The following is a 23,595-nucleotide window of genomic DNA, read 5'->3' as shown; positions in this document are numbered from 1 at the left end:
TCACTGCATCCTCATGAACTGCCAAAGCCATCCCCACCATAGGCAGCTGATGCCAGGCCATCACGAACAAGACACATCCTTGGGAAGCCGAGGCCAGCGCCTGCAACCCAATGATGACAGCCCATCCCACGACACCACACAGGACCTGTCCTCATGATACCTTACCTTTCTCTCCAGGGCAGCAGCCACTACGCAGGCTTAAATGCAGCACTCGATCCTCACCCCACTCCACGATGATCCACTTAGCGCCAACAGTGTGCTGGCAGCTTCAGGGGCAGCAGCGAGGCCTAATCCATCAGCCCCCTTCCGCCATCACCAAACTCCATCCCACCCCCGCCCACTGCTCCAGCCCCACCGGGCACTCAAGAACCTCACCGCACCAAACACGACAACAGAGAGGGCCACAGGCCTGGCCTGAGGCTCCAGGCTCCAACCAGGGAAACTTGCTCATTTTGGCTTCCAAAATCAACCACCGAAGCGGCATGCACAAAGCGTGATCCTGGTCAAAACACACTTCTCCAAGCTGAAAGCTCACTGGGCCCACACCAGCACACACTCCGACTATGAAGACTAGCAGGAGAGCCTGCCCCTTTGCATTTCCTCACGGCCTTTTAGCAGGGACCGCGGATTCATAGATGACCCAGCTTATGGGCAGACACGGTCGACCCTCAGTCAGGAGCCCCTCCAATAATGGAGTCCTTGGTGGTGTTTGCGTGCATGTCGGCAGGGGACACTGGTCTTCACTCCTAACAGTCCCCTACACCCGAGAGAGGAAACGTGCTGAACCTCAGTTTCGATAAGGATACGGTAGAGTGTTCTCACCCATGTTGTTCAGAGTTTCCAAGGAATGCATACAAGGGTGTCATCATCTATCCAAGCACATGCTGTGATGCGGCAGAACACAACCGGGCAGTGCGCCGGGCTATACAGGGGAGTCATGAGCCTGGGGTACCCCAAAAGCCTGGAGAATCCACAGCCCTCAGGCCACTCAACAAGACGAACAATCAAGCCACTCTTACATCCATTGGGCCCATCTGAGGAAAACCTAATATCTAATGGCACATCCTGGGGTGGTTGAATACCTACCATCCTGAGTTATCCCCGACCATGCTCGGGAACATGGCCCCGCCTCACTTTTTCCAGTTCTTCTTAGCACCTCCAGTCATCAGGGCACACGAAGATCTTCTTGTTTTTGCCGACGGCGAGGCTTGCCCAGCAACTGCACCTGGGAAGTGGACTGGTGTCCTCAAAGGACATGATCCATACAAACATTTACCTGGGCTTGAGCTCTGAAACTGCTTCCCAAGGACCTCTATCCCTTACCGAGAATTGACTGCATGTCTGATAGTACGACTGCAGGAAGTTAGGCACATACATTGGCCGGTGTGTGAGAGGCTGTATTTCTGTGTTCACGCGTGTGACTGTGACTGAGTACGCAGACGCTCTTGTGCGTTACTCTGTGTGCCCCTGACTATGCGTCTTGGTCTCTGTGTGTCCCTGTAGCCCTGTGACGAGGTGTCCAACAGTAAACGTCATAGTTTATACACAACACCCTGTCTAGACCCCCAACTGAAAGGAGAAAGCCCCCTGTCAGCTTCCAGAGACCGCATGCAAACTTTAACCCCCAGGGGCTGTTGAAATACTCCACGGACTCCCGCTCTCCCACAGCCACGCCTTCTGACCACAGCACAAAGACTGGACGAGACCTGCCTCCCGGCCGTGGGTGTGACATCTACGTGCAACTCGAGAACCTGCCAGCTACCAGCACATCTGATGTGAACTTGGGGTCACTCCCAACATTTTGGAAGCAAGGGAACGCCCATGGTTGACCCGACACCGACCTACAGCATTCTACTGGCAAGATGCAGCCTGAAACCACTCAAGGGGCTAAAGAACATCGAACAAAGTGCAACTTCTTGCCAACTAGGCCTAAGCACTTTCCTTTGACCCGTGGGAATGCCCACCACAGGAAGCAGAGGGCTTCAGCAGCCATGACCCACGTTGCAACCCCACAGCGGAAACTAGGCCACCTTCCCGGCCATGTCTCAGGCAGCTCCCATCCTGCAAGGTTCGCGGCCCTGACCCCTAAGGAACCGCTCAAACGCTCAACAGCCTCGTCCAACGTGCCCTACTCCAGCCAGCAGGGCGACGCGTCCCTACTGGAAGCCACAGACATCTTCCGAACACGGGAACACTGAACACCAGGGAAGACAGACCGCAGGACTGTCTGCTTTGAAGATGCTGATCCCACCTGATGCATCCTGGAAATTCTCCACTGCCACAGTGACACCACTGAGGAACTCAGAGTGATCAAAGGCATGGTCCCCGAGGACCACAGACAGACTAGCAACGGAAGACCTCTGCAATGTGAGGGCACTTGGAAGCCTGAAAGGGAAGAGTGGCTGGCCTTGGCAGCGAACCAAGCATGGCAACACTGCCCCCTTCTCTGCCCCGCCAACGGACTGCTCTGGATAAAGCTCTGGCTATTCGAAAGGCCTGCATGCCATACGGGCCGGCCGCGTCATGCCCTCCGGCAAAAACACTATCGCTTTGCACATTCCCAAAAGTGGGAAAAGAGCGACCCAAGGGCTTGTTTGCATAACTCACCTACCCCCAAGAAGGCCGGCACAGATGCCTCAGCATGTCCATCTTCTCTATGTCCCGCAAGACACCGTGGTGAGTCACTCCTCTGGAAACGGGATTGCAACTCTTCACAGGTAACCTACGTCACTGCATCCTCATGAACTGCCAAATCCATCCCCACCATAGGCAGCTGATGCCAGGCCATCACGAACAAGACACATCCTTGGGAAGCCGAGGCCAGCGCCTGCAACCCAATGATGACAGCCCATCCCACGACATCACACAGGACCTGTCCTCATGATACCTTACCTTTCTCTCCAGGGCAGCAGCCACTACGCAGGCTTAAATGCAGCACTCGATCCTCACCCCACTCCACGATGATCCACTTAGCGCCAACAGTGTGCTGGCAGCTTCAGGGGCAGCAGCGAGGCCTAATCCATCAGCCCCCTTCCGCCATCACCAAAATCCATCCCACCCCCGCCCACTGCTCCAGCCACACCGGGCACTCAAGGACCTCACCGCACCAAACACAACAACAGAGAGGGCCACAGGCCTGGCCTGAGGCTCCAGGCTCCAACCAGGGAACCTTGCTCATTTTGGCTTCCAAAATCAACCACCGAAGCGGCATGCACAAAGCGTGATCCTGGTCATAACACACTTCTCCAAACTGAAAGCTGACTGGGCCCACACCAGCACACATTCCGACTCTGAACACTAGCAGGAGAGCCTGCCCCCTTGCATTCCCTCACGGCCTTTTAGCAGGGACCGCGGATTCATAGATGACCCAGCTTATGGGCAGACACGGTCGACCCTCAGTCAGGAGCCCCTCCAATACTGGAGTCCTTGGTGGTGTTTTCGTGCATGTCGGAAGGGGACACTGGCCTTCACTCCTAACAGTCCCCTACACCCGAGAGAGGAAACGTGCTGAACCTCAGTTTCGATAAGGATACGGTAGAGTGTTCTCAACCATTTTGCTCAGAGTTTCCAAGGAATGCATACAAGGGTGTCATCATCGATCCAAGCACATGCTGGGATACGGCAGAACACAACCGGGCAGTGCGCCGGGCTCTGCAGGGGAGTCACGAGCCTGGGGTACCCCAAAACCCTGGGGAATCCACAGCCCTCAGGCCACTCAACAAGACAAACAATCAAACCACTCTTACATCCATTGGGCCCATCTGAGGAAAACCTAATATCTAATGGCACATCCTGGGGTGGTTGAATACCTACCATCCTGAGTTATCCCCGACCATGCTCGGGAACATGGCCCCGCCTCACTTTTTCCAGTTCTTCTTAGCACCTCCAGTCATCAGGGCACACGAAGATCTTCTTGTTTTTGCCGATGGCGAGGCTTGCCCAGCAACTGCACCTGGGAAGTGGACTGGTGTCCTCAAAGGACATGATCCATACAAACATTTACCTGGGCTTGAGCTCTGAAACTGCTTCCCAAGGACCTCTATCCCTTACCGAGAATTGACTGCATGTCTGATAGTACGACTGCAGGAAGTTAGGCACATACATTGGCCGGTGTGTGAGAGGCTGTATTTCTGTGTTCACGCGTGTGACTGTGACTGAGTACGCAGACGCTCTTGTGGGTTTCTCTGTGTGCCCCTGACTATGCCTCTTGGTCTCTGTGTGTCCCTGTAGCCCTGTGAAGAGGCGTCCAACAGTAAACGCCATAGTTTATACACAACACCCTGTCTAGACCCCCAACTGAAAGGAGAAAGACCCCTGTCAGCTTCCAGAGACCGCGTGCAAACTTTAACCCCCAGGGACTGTTGAAATACTCCACGGACTCCCGCTCTCCCACAGCCACGCCTTCTGACCACAGCACAAAGACTGGACGAGACCTGCCTCCCGGCCGTGGGTGTGACATCTACGTGCAACTCGAGAACCTGCCAGCTACCAGCACATCTGATGTGCACTTGGGGTCACTCCCAACATTTTGGAAGCAACGGAACGCCCATGGTTGACCCGACACCGACCTACAGCATTCTACTGGCAAGATGTAGCCTGAAACAACTCAAGGGGCTAAAGAACATCGAACAAAGTGCAACTTCTTGCCAACTAGGCCTAATCACTTTCCTCTGACCCGTGGGAATGCCCACCACAGGAAGAAGTGGGCTTCAGCAGCCATGACCCACGTTGGAACCCCACAGCGGAAAATAGGCCACCTACCCGGCCATGTCTCAGGCAGCTCCCATCCTGCAAGGTTCGCGGCCCTGACCCCTAAGGAACCGCTCAAACGCTCAACAGCCTCGTCCAACGTGCCCTACTCCAGCCAGCAGGGCGACGCGTCCCTACTGGAAGGCACAGACATCTTCCGAACACGGGAACACTGAACACCAGGGAAGACGGACCGCAGGACTGTCTGCTTTGAAGATGCTGATCCCACCTGATGCATCCTGGAAATTCTCCACTGCCACAGTGACCCCACTGAGGAACTCAGAGTGATCAAAGGCATGGTCCCCGAGGACCACAGACAGACTAGCAACGGAAGACCTCTGCAATGTGAGGGCACTTGGAAGCCTGAAAGGGAAGAGTGGCTGGCCTTGGCAGCGAACCAAGCATGGCAACACTGCCCCCTTCTCTGCCCCGCCAACGGACTGCTCTGGATAAAGCTCTGGCTATTCGAAAGGCCTGCATGCCATACGGGCCGGCCGCGTCATGCCCTCCGGCAAAAACACTATCGCTTTGCACATTCCCAAAAGTGGGAAAAGAGCGACCCAAGGGCTTGTTTGCATAACTCACCTACCCCCAAGAAGGCCGGCACAGATGCCTCAGCATGTCCATCTTCTCTATGTCCCGCAAGACACCGTGGTGAGTCACTCCTCTGGAAACGGGATTGCAACTCTTCACAGGTAACCTACGTCACTGCATCCTCATGAACTGCCAAATCCATCCCCACCATAGGCAGCTGATGCCAGGCCATCACGAACAAGACACATCCTTGGGAAGCCGAGGCCAGCGACTGCAACCCAATGATGACAGCCCATCCCACGACATCACACAGGACCTGTCCTCATGATACCTTACCTTTCTCTCCAGGGCAGCAGCCACTACGCAGGCTTAAATGCAGCACTCGATCCTCACCCCACTCCACGATGATCCACTTAGCGCCAACAGTGTGCTGGCAGCTTCAGGGGCAGCAGCGAGGCCTAATCCATCAGCCCCCTTCCGCCATCACCAAAATCCATCCCACCCCCGCCCTCTGCTCCAGCCCCACCGGGCACTCAAGGACCTCACCGCACCAAACACAACAACAGAGAGGGCCACAGGCCTGGCCTGAGGCTCCAGGCTCCAACCAGGGAACCTTGCTCATTTTGGCTTCCAAAATCAACCACCGAAGCGGCATGCACAAAGCGTGATCCTGGTCAAAACACACTTCTCCAAACTGAAAGCTGACTGGGCCCACACCAGCACACATTCCGACTCTGAACACTAGCAGGAGAGCCTGCCCCCTTGCATTCCCTCACGGCCTTTTAGCAGGGACCGCGGATTCATAGATGACCCAGCTTATGGGCAGACACGGTCGACCCTCAGTCAGGAGCCCCTCCAATACTGCAGTCCTTGGTGGTGTTTGCGTGCATGTCGAAGGGGACACTGGCCTTCACTCCTAACAGTCCCCTACACCCGAGAGAGGAAACGTGCTGAACCTCAGTTTCGATAAGGATACGGTAGAGTGTTCTCACCCATTTTGCTCAGAGTTTCCAAGGAATGCATACAAGGGTGTCATCATCGATCCAAGCACATGCTGGGATGCTGCAGAACACAACCGGGCAGTGCGCCGGGCTCTGCAGGGGAGTCATGAGCCTGGGGTACCACAAAAGCCTGGAGAATCCACAGCCCTCAGGCCCCTCAACAAGACGAACAATCAAGCCACTCTTGCAGCCATTGGGCCCAACTGAGGAAAACCTAATATCTACTGGCACATCTTGGGGTGGTTGAATACATACCATCCTGAGTTATCCCCGACCATGCTCGGGAACATGGCCCCGCCTCACTTTTTCCAGTTCTTCTTAGCACCTCCAGTCATCAGAGCACACGAAGATCTTCTTGTTTTTGCCGACGGCGAGGCTTGCCCAGCAACTGCACCTGGGAAGTGCACTGGTGTCCTCAAAGGACATGATCCATACAAACATTTACCTGGGCTTGACTCTGAAACTGCTTCCCAAGGACCTCTATCCCTTACCGAGAATTGACTGCATGTCTGATAGTACGACTGCAGGAAGTTAGGCACATACATTGGCCGGTGTGTGAGAGGCTGTATTTCTGTGTTCACGCGTGTGACTGTGACTGCGCACGCAGACGCTCTTGTGGGTTTCTCTGTGTGCCGCTGACTACGCGTCTTGGTCTCTGTGTGTCCCTGTAGCCCTGTGAAGAGGCGTCCAACAGTAAACGCCGTAGTTTATACACAACACACTGTCTAGACCCCCAACTGAAAGGAGAAAGCCCCCTGTCAGCTTCCAGAGGCCGCATGCAAACTTTAAACCCAGGGGCTGTTGAAATACTCCATGGACTCCCGCTCTCCCACAGCCACGCCTTCTGACCAGAGCACAAAGACTGGACGAGACCTGCCTCCCAGCCGTGGGTGTGACATCTACGTGCAACTCGAGAACCTGCCAGCTACCAGCACATCTGATGTGCACTTGGGGTCACTCCCAGCACTTTCGGAAGCAAGGGAACTCCCATGGGTGACCCGACAACGACCTACAGCATTCTACTGGCAAGATGCACCCTGAAAACACTCAATGGGCTAAAGAATATCGAACAAAGTGCAACTTCTTGCCAACTAGGCCTAATCACTTTCCTTTGACCCGTGGGAATGCCCACCACAGGAGGCAGTGGGCTTCTGCAGCCATGACCCATGTTGGAGCCCCACAGCGGAAACTAGGCCACCTTCCCGGCCATGTCTCAGGCAGCTCCCATCCTGCAAGGTTCGCGGCCCTGACCCCTAAGGAACCGCTCAAACTCTCAACAGCCTCGTCCAACGTGCCCTAATCCAGCCAGCAGGGCGACGCGTCCCTACTGGAAGCCACAGACATCTTCCGAACACGGGAACACTGAACACCAGGGAACACAGACCGCAAGCCTGTCTGCTTTGAAGATGCTGATCCCACCTGATGCATCCTGGAAATTCTCCACTGCCACAGTGACCCCACTGAGGAACTCAGAGTGATCAAAGGCATGGTCCCCGAGGACCACAGACAGACTAGCAACGGAAGACCTCTGCCATGTGAGGGCACTTGGAAGCCTGAAAGGGAAGAGTGGCTGGCCTTGGCAGCGAACCAGGCATGGCAACACTGCCCCCTTCTCTGCACCGCCAACGGACTGCTCTGGATAAAGCTCTGGCTATTCGAAAGGCCTGCATGCCACACGGGCCGGCCGCATCATGCCCTCTGGCAGAAACACTATCGCTTTGCACATTCCCAAAAGTGGGAAAAGAGCGACCCAAGGGCTTGTTTGCATAACTCACCTACCCCCAAGAAGGCCGGCACAGATGCCTCAGCATGTCCATCTTCTCTATGTCCCGCAAGACACCCGTGGGGAGTCACTCCTCTGGAAACGGGATTGCAACTCTTCACAGGTAACCTACCTCACTGCATCCTCATGAACTGCCAAAGCCATCCCCACCATAGGCAGCTGATGCCAGGCCATCACGAACAAGACATATCCTTGGGAAGCCGAGGTCAGCGCCTGCAACCCAATGATGACAGCCCATCCCACGACATCACACAGGACCTGTCCTCATGATACCTTACCTTTCTCTCCAGGGCAGCAGCCACTATGCAGGCTTAAATGCAGCACTCGATCCTCACCCCACTCCACGATGATCCACTTAGCGCCAACAGTGTGCTGGCAGCTTCAGGGGCAGCAGCGAGGCCTAATCCATCAGCCCCCTTCCGCCATCACCAAACTCCATCCCACCCCCGCCCACTGCTCCAGCCCCACTGGGCACTCAAGAACCTCACAGCACCAAACACGACAACAGAGAGGGCCACAGGCCTGGCCTGAGGCTCCAGGCTCCAACCAGGGAACCTTGCTAATTTTGGCTCCCAAAATCAACCACCGAAGCGGCATGCACAATGCGTGATCCTGGTCAAAACACACTTCTCCAAGCTGAAAGCTCACTGGGCCCACACCAGCACACACTCCGACTCTGAAGACTAGCAGGAGAGCCTGCCCCCTTGCATTCCCTCACGGCCTTTTAGCAGGGACCGCGGATTCATAGATGACCCAGCTTATGGGCAGACACGGTCGACCCTCAGTCAGGAGCCCCTCCAATACTGGAGTCCTTGGTGGTGTTTGCGTGCATGTCGGCAGGGGACACTGGCCTTCACTCCTAACAGTCCACTACACCCGAGAGAGGAAACGTGCTGAACCTCAGTTTCGATAAGGATACGGTAGAGTGTTCTCAACCATTTTGTTCAGAGTTTCCAAGGAATGCATACAAGGGTGTCATCATCGATCCAAGCACATACTGGGATGCTGCAGAACACAACCGGGTAGTGCGCCGGGCTCTGCAGGGGAGTCATGACCCTGGGGTACCACAAAAGCCTGGAGAATCCACAGCCCTCAGGCCCCTCAACAAGACGAACAATCAAGCCACTCTTGCAGCCATTGGGCCCATCTCAGGAAAACCTAATATCTAATGGCACATCTTGGGGTGGTTGAATACCTACCATCCTGAGTTATCCCCGACCATGCTCGGGAACATGGCCCCGCCTCACTTTTTCCAGTTCTTCTTAGCACCTCCAGTCATCAGAGCACACGAAGATCTTCTTGTTTTTGCCGACGGCGAGGCTTGCCCAGCAACTGCACCTGGGAAGTGGACTGGTGTCCTCAGAGGACATGATCCATACAAACATTTACCTGGGCTTGAGCTCTGAAACTGCTTCCCAAGAACCTCTATCCCTTACCGAGAATTGACTGCATGTCTGATAGTACGACTGCAGGAAGTTAGGCACATACATTGGCCGGTTTGTGAGAGGCTGTATTTCTGTGTTCACGCGTGTGACTGTGACTGAGTATGCAGACGCTCTTGTGGGTTTCTCTGTGTGCCCCTGACTATGCGTCTTGGTCTCTGTGTGTCCCTGTAGCCCAGTGAAGAGGCGTCCAACAGTAAACGCCATACCTTATACACAACACCATGTCTAGGCCGCCAACTGAAAGGAGAAAGCCCCCTGTCAGCTTCCAGAGGCCGCATGCAAACTTTAACCCCCAGGGGCTGTTGAAATACTCCACGGACTCCCGCTCTCCCACAGCCACGCCTTCTGAACAGAGCACAAAGACTGCATGAGACCTTCCTCCCAGCCGTGGCTGTGACATCTACGTGCAACTCGAGAACCTGCCAGCTACCAGCACATCTGATGTGCACTTGGGGTCACTCCCAGCACTTTCGGAAGCAAGGGAACTCCCATGGGTGACCCGACAACGACCTACAGCATTCTACTGGCAAGATGCACCCTGAAAACACTCAATGGGGTAAAGAATATCGAACAAAGTGCAACTTCTTGCCAACTAGGCCTAATCACTTTCCTTTGACCCATGGGAATGCCCACCACAGGAAGCAGTGGGCTTCAGCAGCCATGACCCATGTTGGAGCCCCACAGCGGAAACTAGGCCACCTTCCCGGCCATGTCTCAGGCAGCTCCCATCCTGCAAGGTTCGCGGCCCTGACCCCTTAGGAACCGCTCAAATGCTCAACAGCCTCGTCCAACGTGCCCTACTCCAGCCAGCAGGGCGAAGCGTTCCTTCTGGAAGCCACAGACATCTTCCGAACACGGGAACACTGAACACCAGGGAACACAGACCGCAAGCCTGTCTGCTTTGAAGATGCTGATCCCACCTGATGCATCCTGGAAATTCTCCACTGCCACAGTGACACCACTGAGGAACTCAGAGTGATCAAAGGCATGGTCCCCGAGGACCACAGACAGACTTGCAACGGAAGACCTCTGCCATGTGAGGGCACTTGGAATCCTGAAAGGGAAGAGTGGCTGGCCTTGGCAGCGCACCAGGGATGGCAACAGTGCCCCCTTCTCTGTCCCGCCAGCGGACTGCTCTGGATAAAGCTCTGGCTATTTGAAAGGCCTGCATGCCACACGGGCCGGCCGCGTCATGCCCTCCGGCAGAAACACTATCGCTTTGCACATTCCCAAAAGTGGGAAAAGAGCGACCAAAGGGCTTGTTTGCATAACTCACCTACCCCCAAGAAGGCCGGCACAGATGCCTCAGCATGTCCATCTTCTCTATGTCCCGTAAGACACCCGTGGGGAGTCACTCCTCTGGAAACGGGATTGCAACTCTTCACAGGTAACCTACCTCACTGCATCCTCATGAACTGCCAAAGCCATCCCCACCATAGGCAGCTGATGCCAGGCCATCACGTACAAGACACATCCTTGGGAAGCCGAGGCCAGCGCCTGCAACCCAATGATGACATCCCATCCCACGACATCACACAGGACCTGTCCTCATCATACCTTACCTTTCTCTCCAGGGCAGCAGCCACTACGCAGGCTTAAATGCAGCACTCGATCCTCACCCCAGTCCACGATGATCCACTTAGCGCCAACAGTGTGCTGGCAGCTTCAGGGGCAGCAGCGAGGCCTAATCCATCAGCCCCCTTCCGCCATCACCAAACTCCATCCCACCCCCGCCCACTGCTCCAGCCCCACCGGGCACTCAAGAACCTCACCGCACCAAACACGACAACAGAGAGGGCCACAGGCCTGGCCTGAGGCTCCAGGCTCCAACCAGGGAACCTTGCTCATTTTGGCTCCCAAAATCAACCACCGAAGCGGCATGCACAAAGCGAGATCCTTGTCAAAACACACTTCTCCAAGCTGAAAGCTCATTGGGCCCACACCAGCACACACTCCGACTATGAAGACTAGCAGGAGAGCCTGCCCCCTTGCATTCCATCACGGCCTTTTAACAGGGACCTCGGATTCATAGATGACCCAGCTTATGGGCAGACACGGTCGACCCTCAGTCAGGAGCCCCTCCAATACTGGAGTCCTTGGTGGTGTTTGCGTGCATGTCGGCAGGGGACACTGGCCTTCACTCCTAACAGTCCCCTACACCCGAGAGAGGAAACGTGCTGAACCTCAGTTTCGATAAGGATACGGTAGAGTGTTCTCAACCATTTTGTTCAAAGTTTCCAAGGAATGCATACAAGGGTGTCATCATCGATCCAAGCACATGCTGGAATGCTGCAGAACACAACCGGGCAGTGCGCCGGGCTATACAGGGGAGTCATGAGCCTGGGGTAGCCCAAAAGCCTGGAGAATCCACAGCCTTCAGGCCACTCAACAAGATGAACAATCAAGCCACTCTTGCAGCCATTGGGCCCATCTCAGGAAAACCTAATATCTAATGGCACATCTTGGGGTGGTTGAATACCTACCATCCTGAGTTATCCGCGACCATGCTCGGAAACATGGCCCCGCCTCACTTTTTCCAGTTCTTCTTAGCACCTCCAGTCATCAGAGCACACGAAGATCTTCTTGTTTTTGCCGACGGCGAGGCTTGCCCAGCAACTGCACCTGGGAAGTGGACTGGTGTCCTCAAAGGACATGATCCATACAAACATTTACCTGGGCTTGAGCTCTGAAACTGCTTCCCAAGGACCTCTATCCCTTACCGAGAATTGACTGCATGTCTGATAGTACGACTGCAGGAAGTTAGGCACATACATTGGCCGGTGTGTGAGAGGCTGTATTTCTGTGTTCACGCGTGTGACTGTGACTGCGCACGCAGACGCTCTTGTGGGTTTCTCTGTGTGCCGCTGACTACGCGTCTTGGTCTCTGTGTGTCCCTGTAGCCCTGTGAAGAGGCGTCCAACAGTAAACGCCGTAGTTTATACACAACACCCTGTCTAGACCCCCAACTGAAAGGAGAAAGCCCCCTGTCAGCTTCCAGAGGCCGCGTGCAAACTTTAAACCCAGGGGCTGTTGAAATACTCCATGGACTCCCGCTCTCCCACAGCCATGCCTTCTGACCAGAGCACAAAGACTGGACGAGACCTGCCTCCCGGCCGTGGGTGTAACATCTACGTGCAACTCGAGAACCTGCCAGCTACCAGCACATCTGATGTGCACTTGGGGTCACTCCCAGCACTTTCGGAAGCAAGGGAACTCCCATGGGTGACCCGACAACGACCTACAGCATTCTACTGGCAAGATGCACCCTGAAAACACTCAATGGGCTAAAGAATATCGAACAAAGTGCAACTTCTTGCCAACTAGGCCTAATCACTTTCCTTTGACCCGTGGGAATGCCCACCACAGGAAGCAGTGGGCTTCAGCAGCCATGACCCATGTTGGAGCCCCACAGCGGAAACTAGGCCACCTTCCCGGCCATGTCTCAGGCAGCTCCCATCCTGCAAGGTTCGCGGCCCTGACCCCTAAGGAACCGCTCAAACGCTCAACAGCCTCGTCCAACGTGCCCTACTCCAGCCAGCAGGGCGACGCGTCCCTTCTGGAAGCCACAGACATCTTCCGAACACGGGAACACTGAACACCAGGGAACACAGACCGCAAGCCTGTCTGCTTTGAAGATGCTGATCCCACCTGATGCATCCTGGAAATTCTCCACTGCCACAGTGACACCACTGAGGAACTCAGAGTGATCAAAGGCATGGTCCCCGAGGACCACAGACAGACTTGCAACGGAAGACCTCTGCCATGTGAGGGCACTTGGAATCCTGAAAGGGAAGAGTGGCTGGCCTTGGCAGCGTACCAGCGATGGCAACAGTGCCCCCTTCTCTGTCCCGCCAGCGGACTGCTCTGGATAAAGCTCTGGCTATTCGAAAGGCCTGCATGCCACTCGGGCCGGCCGCGTCATGCCCTCCGGCAGAAACACTATCGCTTTGCACATTCCCAAAAGTGGGAAAAGAGCGACCAAAGGGCTTGTTTGCATAACTCACCTACCCCCAAGAAGGCCGGCACAGATGCCTCAGCATGTCCATCTTCTCTATGTCCCGTAAGACACCCGTGGGGAGTCACTCCTCTGGAAACGGGATTGCAACTCTTCACAGGTAACCTACCTCACTGCATCCTCATGAACTGCCAAAGCCATCCCCACCATAGGCAGCTGATGCCAGGCCATCACGTACAAGACACATCCTTGGGAAGCCGAGGCCAGCGCCTGCAACCAAATGATGACATCCCATCCCACGACATCACACAGGACCTGTCCTCATCATACCTTACCTTTCTCTCCAGGGCAGCAGCCACTACGCAGGCTTAAATGCAGCACTCGATCCTCACCCCACTCCACGATGATCCACTTAGCGCCAACAGTGTGCTGGCAGCTTCAGGGGCAGCAGCGAGGCCTAATCCATCAGCCCCCTTCCGCCATCACCAAACTCCATCCCACCCCCGCCCACTGCTCCAGCCCAACCGGGCACTCAAGAACCTCACCGCACCAAACACGACAACAGAGAGGGCCACAGGCCTGGCCTGAGGCTCCAGGCTCCAACCAGGGAACCTTGCTCATTTTGGCTCCCAAAATCAACCACCGAAGCGGCATGCACAATGCGTGATCCTGGTCAAAACACACTTCTCCAAGCTGAAAGCTCACTGGGCCCACACCAGCACACACTCCGACTCTGAAGACTAGCAGGAGAGCCTGCCCCCTTGCATTCCCTCACGGCCTTTTAGCAGGGACCGCGGATTCATAGATGACCCAGCTTATGGGCAGACACGGTCGACCCTCAGTCAGGAGCCCCTCCAATACTGGAGTCCTTGGTGGTGTTTGCGTGCATGTCGGCAGGGGACACTGGCCTTCACTCCTAACAGTCCCCTACACCCGAGAGAGGAAACGTGCTGAACCTCAGTTTCGATAAGGATACGGTAGAGTGTTCTCACCCATTTTGCTCAGAGTTTCCAAGGAATGCATACAAGGGTGTCATCATCGATCCAAGCACATGCTGGGATGCTGCAGAACACAACCGGGCAGTGCGCCGGGCTCTGCAGGGGAGTCATGAGCCTGGGGTACCCCAAAAGCCGGGGGAATCCACAGCCCTCAGGCCACTCAACAAGACAAACAATCAAACCACTCTTACATCCATTGGGCCCATCTGAGGAAAACCTAATATCTCATGGCACATCCTGGGGTGGTTGAATACCTACCATCCTGAGTTATCCCCGACCATGCTCGGGAACATGGCCCCGCCTCACTTTTTCCAGTTCTTCTTAGCACCTCCAGTCATCAGGGCACACGAAGATCTTCTTGTTTTTGCCGATGGCGAGGCTTGCCCAGCAACTGCACCTGGGAAGTGGACTGGTGTCCTCAAAGGACATGATCCATACAAACATTTACCTGGGCTTGAGCTCTGAAACTGCTTCCCAAGGACCTCTATCCCTTACCGAGAATTGACTGCATGTCTGATAGTACGACTGCTGGAAGTTAGGCACATACATTGGCCGGTGTGTGAGAGGCTGTATTTCTGTGTTCACGCGTGTGACTGTGACTGAGTACGCAGACGCTCTTGTGGGTTTCTCTGTGTGCCCCTGACTATGCCTCTTGGTCTCTGTGTGTCCCTGTAGCCCTGTGAAGAGGCGTCCAACAGTAAACGCCATAGTTTATGCACAACACCCTGTCTAGACCCCCAACTGAAAGGAGAAAGACCCCTGTCAGCTTCCAGAGACCGCGTGCAAACTTTAACCCCCAGGGACTGTTGAAATACTCCACGGACTCCCGCTCTCCCACAGCCACGCCTTCTGACCACAGCACAAAGACTGGACGAGACCTGCCTCCCGGCCGTGGGTGTGACATCTACGTGCAACTCGAGAACCTGCCAGCTACCAGCACATCTGATGTGCACTTGGGGTCACTCCCAACATTTTGGAAGCAACGGAACGCCCATGGTTGACCCGACACCGACCTACAGCATTCTACTGGCAAGATGTAGCCTGAAACAACTCAAGGGGCTAAAGAACATCGAACAAAGTGCAACTTCTTGCCAACTAGGCCTAATCACTTTCCTCTGACCCGTGGGAATGCCCACCACAGGAAGAAGTGGGCTTCAGCAGCCATGACCCACGTTGGAACCCCACAGCGGAAACTAGGCCACCTTCCCGGCCATGTCTCATGCAGCTCCCATCCTGCAAGGTTCGCGGCCCTGACCCCTAAGGAACCGCTCAAACGCTCAACAGCCTCGTCCAACGTGCCCTACTCCAGCCAGCAGGGCGACGCGTCCCTACTGGAAGGCACAGACATCTTCCGAACACGGGAATACTGAACACCAGGGAAGACGGACCGCAGGACTGTCTGCTTTGAAGATGCTGATCCCAACTGATGCATCCTGGAAATTCTCCACTGCCACAGTGATCCCACTGAGGAACTCAGAGTGATCAAAGGCATGGTCCCCGAGGACCACAGACAGACTAGCAACGGAAGACCTCTGCCATGTGAGGGCACTTGGAAGCCTGAAAGTGAAGAGTGGCTGGCCTTGGCAGCGAACCAGGCATGGCAACACTGCCCCCTTCTCTGCACCGCCAACGGACTGCTCTGGATAAAGCTATGGCTATTCGAAAGGCCTGCATGCCACACGGGCCGGCCGCATCATGCCCTCCGGCAGAAACACTATCGCTTTGCACATTCCCAAAAGTGGGAAAAGAGCGACCCAAGGGCTTGTTTGCATAACTCACCTACCCCCAAGAAGGCCGACACAGATGCCTCAGCATGTCCATCTTCTCTATGTCCCGCAAGACACCCGTGGGGAGTCACTCCTCTGGAAACGGGATTGCAACTCTTCACAGGTAACCTACCTCACTGCATCCTCATGAACTGCCAAAGCCATCCCCACCATAGGCAGCTGATGCCAGGCCATCACGTACAAGACACATCCTTGGGAAGCCGAGGCCAGCGCCTGCAACCAAATGATGACATCCCATCCCACGACATCACACAGGACCTGTCCTCATCATACCTTACCTTTCTCTCCAGGGCAGCAGCCACTACGCAGGCTTAAATGCAGCACTCGATCCTCACCCCACTCCACGATGATCCACTTAGCGCCAACAGTGTGCTGGCAGCTTCAGGGGCAGCAGCGAGGCCTAATCCATCAGCCCCCTTCCGCCATCACCAAACTCCATCCCACCCCCGCCCACTGCTGCAGCCCAACCGGGCACTCAAGAACCTCACCGCACCAAACACGACAACAGAGAGGGCCACAGGCCTGGCCTGAGGCTCCAGGCTCCAACCAGGGAACCTTGCTCATTTTGGCTCCCAAAATCAACCACCGAAGCGGCATGCACAATGCGTGATCCTGGTCAAAACACACTTCTCCAAGCTGAAAGCTCACTGGGCCCACACCAGCACACATCCGACTCTGAAGACTAGCAGGAGAGCCTGCCCCCTTGCATTCCCTCACGGCCTTTTAGCAGGGACCGCGGATTCATAGATGACCCAGCTTATGGGCAGACACGGTCGACCCTCAGTCAGGAGCCCCTCCAATACTGGAGTCCTTGGTGGTGTTTGCGTGCATGTCGGCAGGGGACACTGGCCTTCACTCCTAACAGTCCCCTACACCCGAGAGAGGAAACGTGCTGAACCTCAGTTTCGATAAGGATACGGTAGAGTGTTCTCACCCATTTTGCTCAGAGTTTCCAAGGAATGCATACAAGGGTGTCATCATCGATCCAAGCACATGCTGGGATGCTGCAGAACACAACCGGGCAGTGCGCCGGGCTCTGCAGGGGAGTCATGAGCCTGGGGTACCCCAAAAGCCTGGGGAATCCACAGCCCTCAGGCCACTCAACAAGACAAACAATCAAACCACTCTTACATCCATTGGGCCCATCTGAGGAAAACCTAATATCTCATGGCACATCCTGGGGTGGTTGAATACCTACCATCCTGAGTTATCCCCGACCATGCTCGGGAACATGGCCCCGCCTCACTTTTTCCAGTTCTTCTTAGCACCTCCAGTCATCAGGGCACACGAAGATCTTCTTGTTTTTGCCGATGGCGAGGCTTGCCCAGCAACTGCACCTGGGAAGTGGACTGGTGTCCTCAAAGGACATGATCCATACAAACATTTACCTGGGCTTGAGCTCTGAAACTGCTTCCCAAGGACCTCTATCCCTTACCGAGAATTGACTGCATGTCTGATAGTACGACTGCAGGAAGTTAGGCACATACATTGGCCGGTGTGTGAGAGGCTGTATTTCTGTGTTCACGCGTGTGACTGTGACTGAGTACGCAGACGCTCTTGTGGGCTTCTCTGTGTGCCCCTGACTATGCCTCTTGGTCTCTGTGTGTCCCTGTAGCCCTGTGAAGAGGCGTCCAACAGTAAACGCCATAGTTTATACACAACACCCTGTCTAGACCCCCAACTGAAAGGAGAAAGACCCCTGTCAGCTTCCAGAGACCGCGTGCAAACTTTAACCCCCAGGGACTGTTGAAATACTCCACGGACTCCCGCTCTCCCACAGCCACGCCTTCTGACCACAGCACAAAGACTGGACGAGACCTGCCTCCCGGGCGTGGGTGTGACATCTACGTGCAACTCGAGAACCTGCCAGCTACTAGCACATCTGATGTGCACTTGGGGTCACTCCCAACATTTTGGAAGCAACGGAACGCCCATGGTTGACCCGACACCGACCTACAGCATTCTACTGGCAAGATGTAGCCTGAAACAACTCAAGGGGCTAAAGAACATCGAACAAAGTGCAACTTCTTGCCAACTAGGCCTAATCACTTTCCTCTGACCCGTGGGAATGCCCACCACAGGAAGAAGTGGGCTTCAGCAGCCATGACCCACGTTGGAACCCCACAGCGGAAACTAGGCCACCTTCCCGGCCATGTCTCAGGCAGCTCCCATCCTGCAAGGTTCGCGGCCCTGACCCCTAAGGAACCGCTCAAACGCTCAACAGCCTCGTCCAACGTGCCCTACTCCAGCCAGCAGGGCGACGCGTCCCTACTGGAAGGCACAGACATCTTCCGAACACGGGAACACTGAACACCAGGGAAGACAGACCGCAGGACTGTCTGCTTTGAAGATGCTGATCCCAACTGATGCATCCTGGAAATTCTCCACTGCCACAGTGACACCACTGAGGAACTCAGAGTGATCAAAGGCATGGTCCCCGAGGACCACAGACAGACTAGCAACGGAAGACCTCTGCCATGTGAGGGCACTTGGAAGCCTGAAAGGGAAGAGTGGCTGGCCTTGGCAGCGAACCAGGCATGGCAACACTGCCCCCTTCTCTGCACCGCCAACGGACTGCTCTGGATAAAGCTATGGCTATTCGAAAGGCCTGCATGCCACACGGGCCGGCCGCATCATGCCCTCCGGCAGAAACACTATCGCTTTGCACATTCCCAAAAGTGGGAAAAGAGCGACCCAAGGGCTTGTTTGCATAACTCACCTACCCCCAAGAAGGCCGACACAGATGCCTCAGCATGTCCATCTTCTCTATGTCCCGCAAGACACCCGTGGGGAGTCACTCCTCTGGAAACGGGATTGCAACTCTTCACAGGTAACCTACCTCACTGCATCCTCATGAACTGCCAAAGCCATCCCCACCATAGGCAGCTGATGCCAGGCCATCACGAACAAGACACATCCTTGGGAAGCCGAGGTCAGCGCCTGCAACCCAATGATGACAGCCCATCCCACGACATCACACAGGACATGTCCTCATGATACCTTACCTTTCTCTCCAGGGCAGCAGCCACTATGCAGGCTTAAATGCAGCACTCGATCCTCACCCCACTCCACGATGATCCACTTAGCGCCAACAGTGTGCTGGCAGCTTCAGGGGCAGCAGCGAGGCCTAACCCATCAGCCCCCTTCCGCCATCACCAAACTCCATCCCACCCCCGCCCACTGCTCCAGCCCCACCGGGCACTCAAGAACCTCACAGCACCAAACACGACAACAGAGAGGGCCACAGGCCTGGCCTGAGGCTCCAGGCTCCAACCAGGGAACCTTGCTCATTTTGTCTCCCAAAATCAACCACCGAAGCGGCATGCACAATGCGTGATCCTGGTCAAAACACACTTCTCCAAGCTGAAAGCTCACTGGGCCCACACCAGCACACACTCCGACTCTGAAGACTAGCAGGAGAGCCTGCCCCCTTGCATTCCCTCACGGCCTTTTAGCAGGGACCGCGGATTCATAGATGACCCAGCTTATGGGCAGACACGGTCGACCCTCAGTCAGGAGCCCCTCCAATACTGGAGTCCTTGGTGGTGTTTGCGTGCATGTCGGCAGGGGACACTGGCCTTCACTCCTAACAGTCCCCTACACCCGAGAGAGGAAACGTGCTGAACCTCAGTTTCGATAAGCATACGGTAGAGTGTTCTCAACCATTTTGTTCAGAGTTTCCAAGGAATGCATACAAGGGTGTCATCATCGATCCAAGCACATACTGGGATGCTGCAGAACACAACCGGGCAGTGCGCCGGGCTCTGCAGGGGAGTCATGACCCTGGGGTACCACAAAAGCCTGGAGAATCCACAGCCCTCAGGCCCCTCAACAAGACGAACAATCAAGCCACTCTTGCAGCTATTGGGCCCATCTCAGGAAACCCTAATATCTAATGGCACATCTTGGGGTGGTTGAATACCTACCATCCTGAGTTATCCCCGACCATGCTCGGGAACATGGCCCCGCCTCACTTTTTCCAGTTCTTCTTAGCACCTCCAGTCATCAGAGCACACGAAGATCTTCTTGTTTTTGCCGACGGCGAGGCTTGCCCAGCAACTGCACCTGGGAAGTGGACTGGTGTCCTCAGAGGACATGATCCATACAAACATTTACCTGGGCTTGAGCTCTGAAACTGCTTCCCAAGAACCTCTATCCCTTACCGAGAATTGACTGCATGTCTGATAGTACGACTGCAGGAAGTTAGGCACATACATTGGCCGGTGTGTGAGAGGCTGTATTTCTGTGTTCACGCGTGTGACTGTGACTGAGTACGCAGACGCTCTTGTGGGTTTCTCTGTGTGCCCCTGTAGCCCTGTGAAGAGGCGTCCAACAGTAAACGCCATAGCTTATACACAACACCATGTCTAGGCCGCCAACTGAAAGGAGAAAGCCCCCTGTCAGCTTCCAGAGGCCGCATGCAAACTTTAACCCCCAGGGGCTGTTGAAATACTCCACGGACTCCCGCTCTCCCACAGCCACGCCTTCTGACCAGAGCACAAAGACTGCATGAGACCTTCCTCCCAGCCGTGGCTGTGACATCTACGTGCAACTCGAGAACCTGCCAGCTACCAGCACATCTGATGTGCACTTGGGGTCACTCCCAGCACTTTCGGAAGCAGGGCAACTCCCAGGGGTGACCCGACACCGACCTAGAGCATTCTACTGGCAAGATGCAGCCTGAAACCACTCAATGGGCTAAAGAACATCGAACAAAATGCAACTTCTTTCCAACTAGGCCTAATCTCTTTCTTTGACCCGTGGGAATGCCCACCACAGGAAGCAGTGGGCTTCAGTAGCCATGACCCATGTTGGAACCCCACAGCAGAAACTAGGCCACCTTCCCGGCCATGTCTCTGGCAGCTCACATCCTGCAAGGTTCGCGGCCCTGACCCCTAAGGAACCGCTCAAACGCTCTACAGCCTCGCCCAACGTGCCCAACTCCTGCCAGCAGGGCGACGCGTCCCTACTGGAAGCCACAGACATCTTCCGAACACGGGAACACTGAACACCAGGGAACACAGACCGCAAGCCTGTCTGCTTTGAAGATGCTGATCCCACCTGATGCATCCTGGAAATCCTCCACTGCCACAGTGACACCACTGAGGAACTCAGAGTGATCAAAGGCATGGTCCCCGAGGACCACAGACAGACTTGCAACGGAAGACCTCTGCCAAGTGAGGGGACTTGGAAGCCTGAAAGGGAAGAGGGGCTGGCCTTGGCAGCGCACCAGGGATGGCAACAGTGCCCCCTTCTCTGCACCGCCAACGGACTGCTCTGGATAAAGCTCTGGCTATTCGAAAGGCCTGCATGCCACACGGGCCGGCCGCGTCATGCCCTCCGGCAGAAACACTATCGCTTTGCACATTCCCAAAAGTGGGAAAAGAGCGACCAAAGGGCTTGTTTGCATAACTCACCTACCCCCAAGAAGGCCGGCACAGATGCCTCAGCATGTCCATCTTCTCTATGTCCCGCAAGACACCCGTGGGGAGTCACTCCACTGGAAACGGGATTGCAACTCTTCACAGGTAACCTACCTCACTGCATCCTCATGAAATGCCAAAGCCATCCCCACCATAGGCAGCTGATGCCAGGCCATCACGAACAAGACATATCCTTGGGAAGCCGAGGTCAGCGCCTGCAACCCAATGATGACAGCCCATCCCACGACATCACACAGGACCTGTGCTCATGATACCTTACCTTTCTCTCCAGGGCAGCAGCCACTACGCAGGCTTAAATGCAGCACTCGATCCTCACCCCACTCCACGATGATCCACTTAGCGCCAACAGTGTGCTGGCAGCTTCAGGGGCAGCAGCGAGGCCTAATCCATCAGCCCCCTTCCGCCATCACCAAACTCCATCCCACCCCCGCCCACTGCTCCAGCCCCACCGGGCACTCAAGAACCTCACCGCACCAAACACGACAACAGAGAGGGCCACAGGCCTGGCCTGAGGCTCCAGGCTCCAACCAGGGAACCTTGCTCATTTTGGCTCCCAAAATCAACCACCGAAGCGGCATGCACAAAGCGTGATCCTGGTCAAAACACACTTCTCCAAGCTGAAAGCTCACTGGGCCCACACCAGCACACACTCCGACTCTGAAGACTAGCAGGAGAGCCTGCCCCCTTGCATTCCCTCACGGCCTTTTAGCAGGGACCGCGGATTCATAGATGACCCAGCTTATGGGCAGACACGGTCGACCCTCATTCAGGAGCCCCTCCAATACTGGAGTCCTTGGTGGTGTTTGCGTGCATGTCGGCAGGGGACACTGGCCTTCACTCCTAACAGTCCCCTACACCCGAGAGAGGAAACGTGCTGAACCTCAGTTTCGATAAGGATACGGTAGAGTGTTCTCAACCATTTTGTTCAAAGTTTCCAAGGAATGCATACAAGGGTGTCATCATCGATCCAAGCACATGCTGGGATGCTGCAGAACACAACCGGGCAGTGCGCCGGGCTATACAGGGGAGTCATGAGCCTGGGGTAGCCCAAAAGCCTGGAGAATCCACAGCCTTCAGGCCCCTCAACAAGATGAACAATCAAGCCACTCTTGCAGCCATTGGGCCCATCTCAGGAAAACCTAATATCTAATGGCACATCTTGGGGTGGTTGAATACCTACCATCCTGAGTTATCCACGACCATGCTCGGAAACATGGCCCCGCCTCACTTTTTCCAGTTCTTCTTAGCACCTCCAGTCATCAGAGCACACGAAGATCTTCTTGTTTTTGCCGACGGCGAGGCTTGCCCAGCAACTGCACCTGGGAAGTGGACTGGTGTCCTCAAAGGACATGATCCATACAAACATTTACCTGGGCTTGAGCTCTGAAACTGCTTCCCAAGGACCTCTATCCCTTACCGAGAATTGACTGCATGTCTGATAGTACGACTGCAGGAAGTTAGGCACATACATTGGCCGGTGTGTGAGAGGCTGTATTTCTGTGTTCACGCGTGTGACTGTGACTGCGCACGCAGACGCTCTTGTGGGTTTCTCTGTGTGCCGCTGACTACGCGTCTTGGTCTCTGTGTGTCCCTGTAGCCCTGTGAAGAGGCGTCCAACAGTAAACGCCGTAGTTTATACACAACACCCTGTCTAGACCCCCAACTGAAAGGAGAAAGCCCCCTGTCAGCTTCCAGAGGCCGCGTGCAAACTTTAAACCCAGGGGCTGTTGAAATACTCCATGGACTCCCGCTCTCCCACAGCCATGCCTTCTGACCAGAGCACAAAGACTGGACGAGACCTGCCTCCCGGCCGTGGGTGTGACATCTACGTGCAACTCGAGAACCTGCCAGCTACCAGCACATCTGATGTGCACTTGGGGTCACTCCCAGCACTTTCGG

At 55.3% G+C, this 23,595-nt stretch overlaps 9 non-coding genes across 9 annotated transcripts; all 9 read right to left on the bottom strand.

Moving 5' to 3' along the window:
• Positions 1-782: 782 nt before the first annotated feature.
• On the bottom strand, positions 783-875 carry LOC137750824 (small nucleolar RNA SNORD116). Its single transcript, XR_011070612.1, has one exon. It is a non-coding gene; the product is annotated as a small nucleolar RNA SNORD116 (small nucleolar RNA).
• A 2,634-nt stretch (positions 876-3,509) lies between these two features.
• Positions 3,510-3,602, bottom strand: LOC137750380 (small nucleolar RNA SNORD116). Its single transcript, XR_011070431.1, has one exon. It is a non-coding gene; the product is annotated as a small nucleolar RNA SNORD116 (small nucleolar RNA).
• Positions 3,603-6,235: 2,633 nt separating this feature from the next.
• On the bottom strand, positions 6,236-6,328 carry LOC137777486 (small nucleolar RNA SNORD116). The gene has a single exon (XR_011076538.1). It is a non-coding gene; the product is annotated as a small nucleolar RNA SNORD116 (small nucleolar RNA).
• Positions 6,329-8,962: 2,634 nt separating this feature from the next.
• Positions 8,963-9,055, bottom strand: LOC137777626 (small nucleolar RNA SNORD116). The gene has a single exon (XR_011076578.1). It is a non-coding gene; the product is annotated as a small nucleolar RNA SNORD116 (small nucleolar RNA).
• Positions 9,056-11,691: 2,636 nt separating this feature from the next.
• On the bottom strand, positions 11,692-11,784 carry LOC137749868 (small nucleolar RNA SNORD116). The gene has a single exon (XR_011070307.1). It is a non-coding gene; the product is annotated as a small nucleolar RNA SNORD116 (small nucleolar RNA).
• Positions 11,785-14,419: 2,635 nt separating this feature from the next.
• Positions 14,420-14,512, bottom strand: LOC137777480 (small nucleolar RNA SNORD116). Its single transcript, XR_011076537.1, has one exon. It is a non-coding gene; the product is annotated as a small nucleolar RNA SNORD116 (small nucleolar RNA).
• A 2,634-nt stretch (positions 14,513-17,146) lies between these two features.
• On the bottom strand, positions 17,147-17,239 carry LOC137777474 (small nucleolar RNA SNORD116). Its single transcript, XR_011076536.1, has one exon. It is a non-coding gene; the product is annotated as a small nucleolar RNA SNORD116 (small nucleolar RNA).
• Positions 17,240-19,874: 2,635 nt separating this feature from the next.
• LOC137778569 (small nucleolar RNA SNORD116) lies at positions 19,875-19,967 on the bottom strand. The gene has a single exon (XR_011076938.1). It is a non-coding gene; the product is annotated as a small nucleolar RNA SNORD116 (small nucleolar RNA).
• A 2,605-nt stretch (positions 19,968-22,572) lies between these two features.
• LOC137749862 (small nucleolar RNA SNORD116) lies at positions 22,573-22,665 on the bottom strand. Its single transcript, XR_011070304.1, has one exon. It is a non-coding gene; the product is annotated as a small nucleolar RNA SNORD116 (small nucleolar RNA).
• Positions 22,666-23,595: the final 930 nt, after the last annotated feature.

This window comes from Eschrichtius robustus, chromosome 1 (assembly GCF_028021215.1).
Source record: "Eschrichtius robustus isolate mEscRob2 chromosome 1, mEscRob2.pri, whole genome shotgun sequence".
In the NCBI taxonomy this organism is placed as follows: Eukaryota; Metazoa; Chordata; class Mammalia; order Artiodactyla; family Eschrichtiidae; genus Eschrichtius; species Eschrichtius robustus.
Note: the sequence above shows the minus strand (reverse complement) of the source record. Positions and strands in the feature narration are given on the sequence as shown.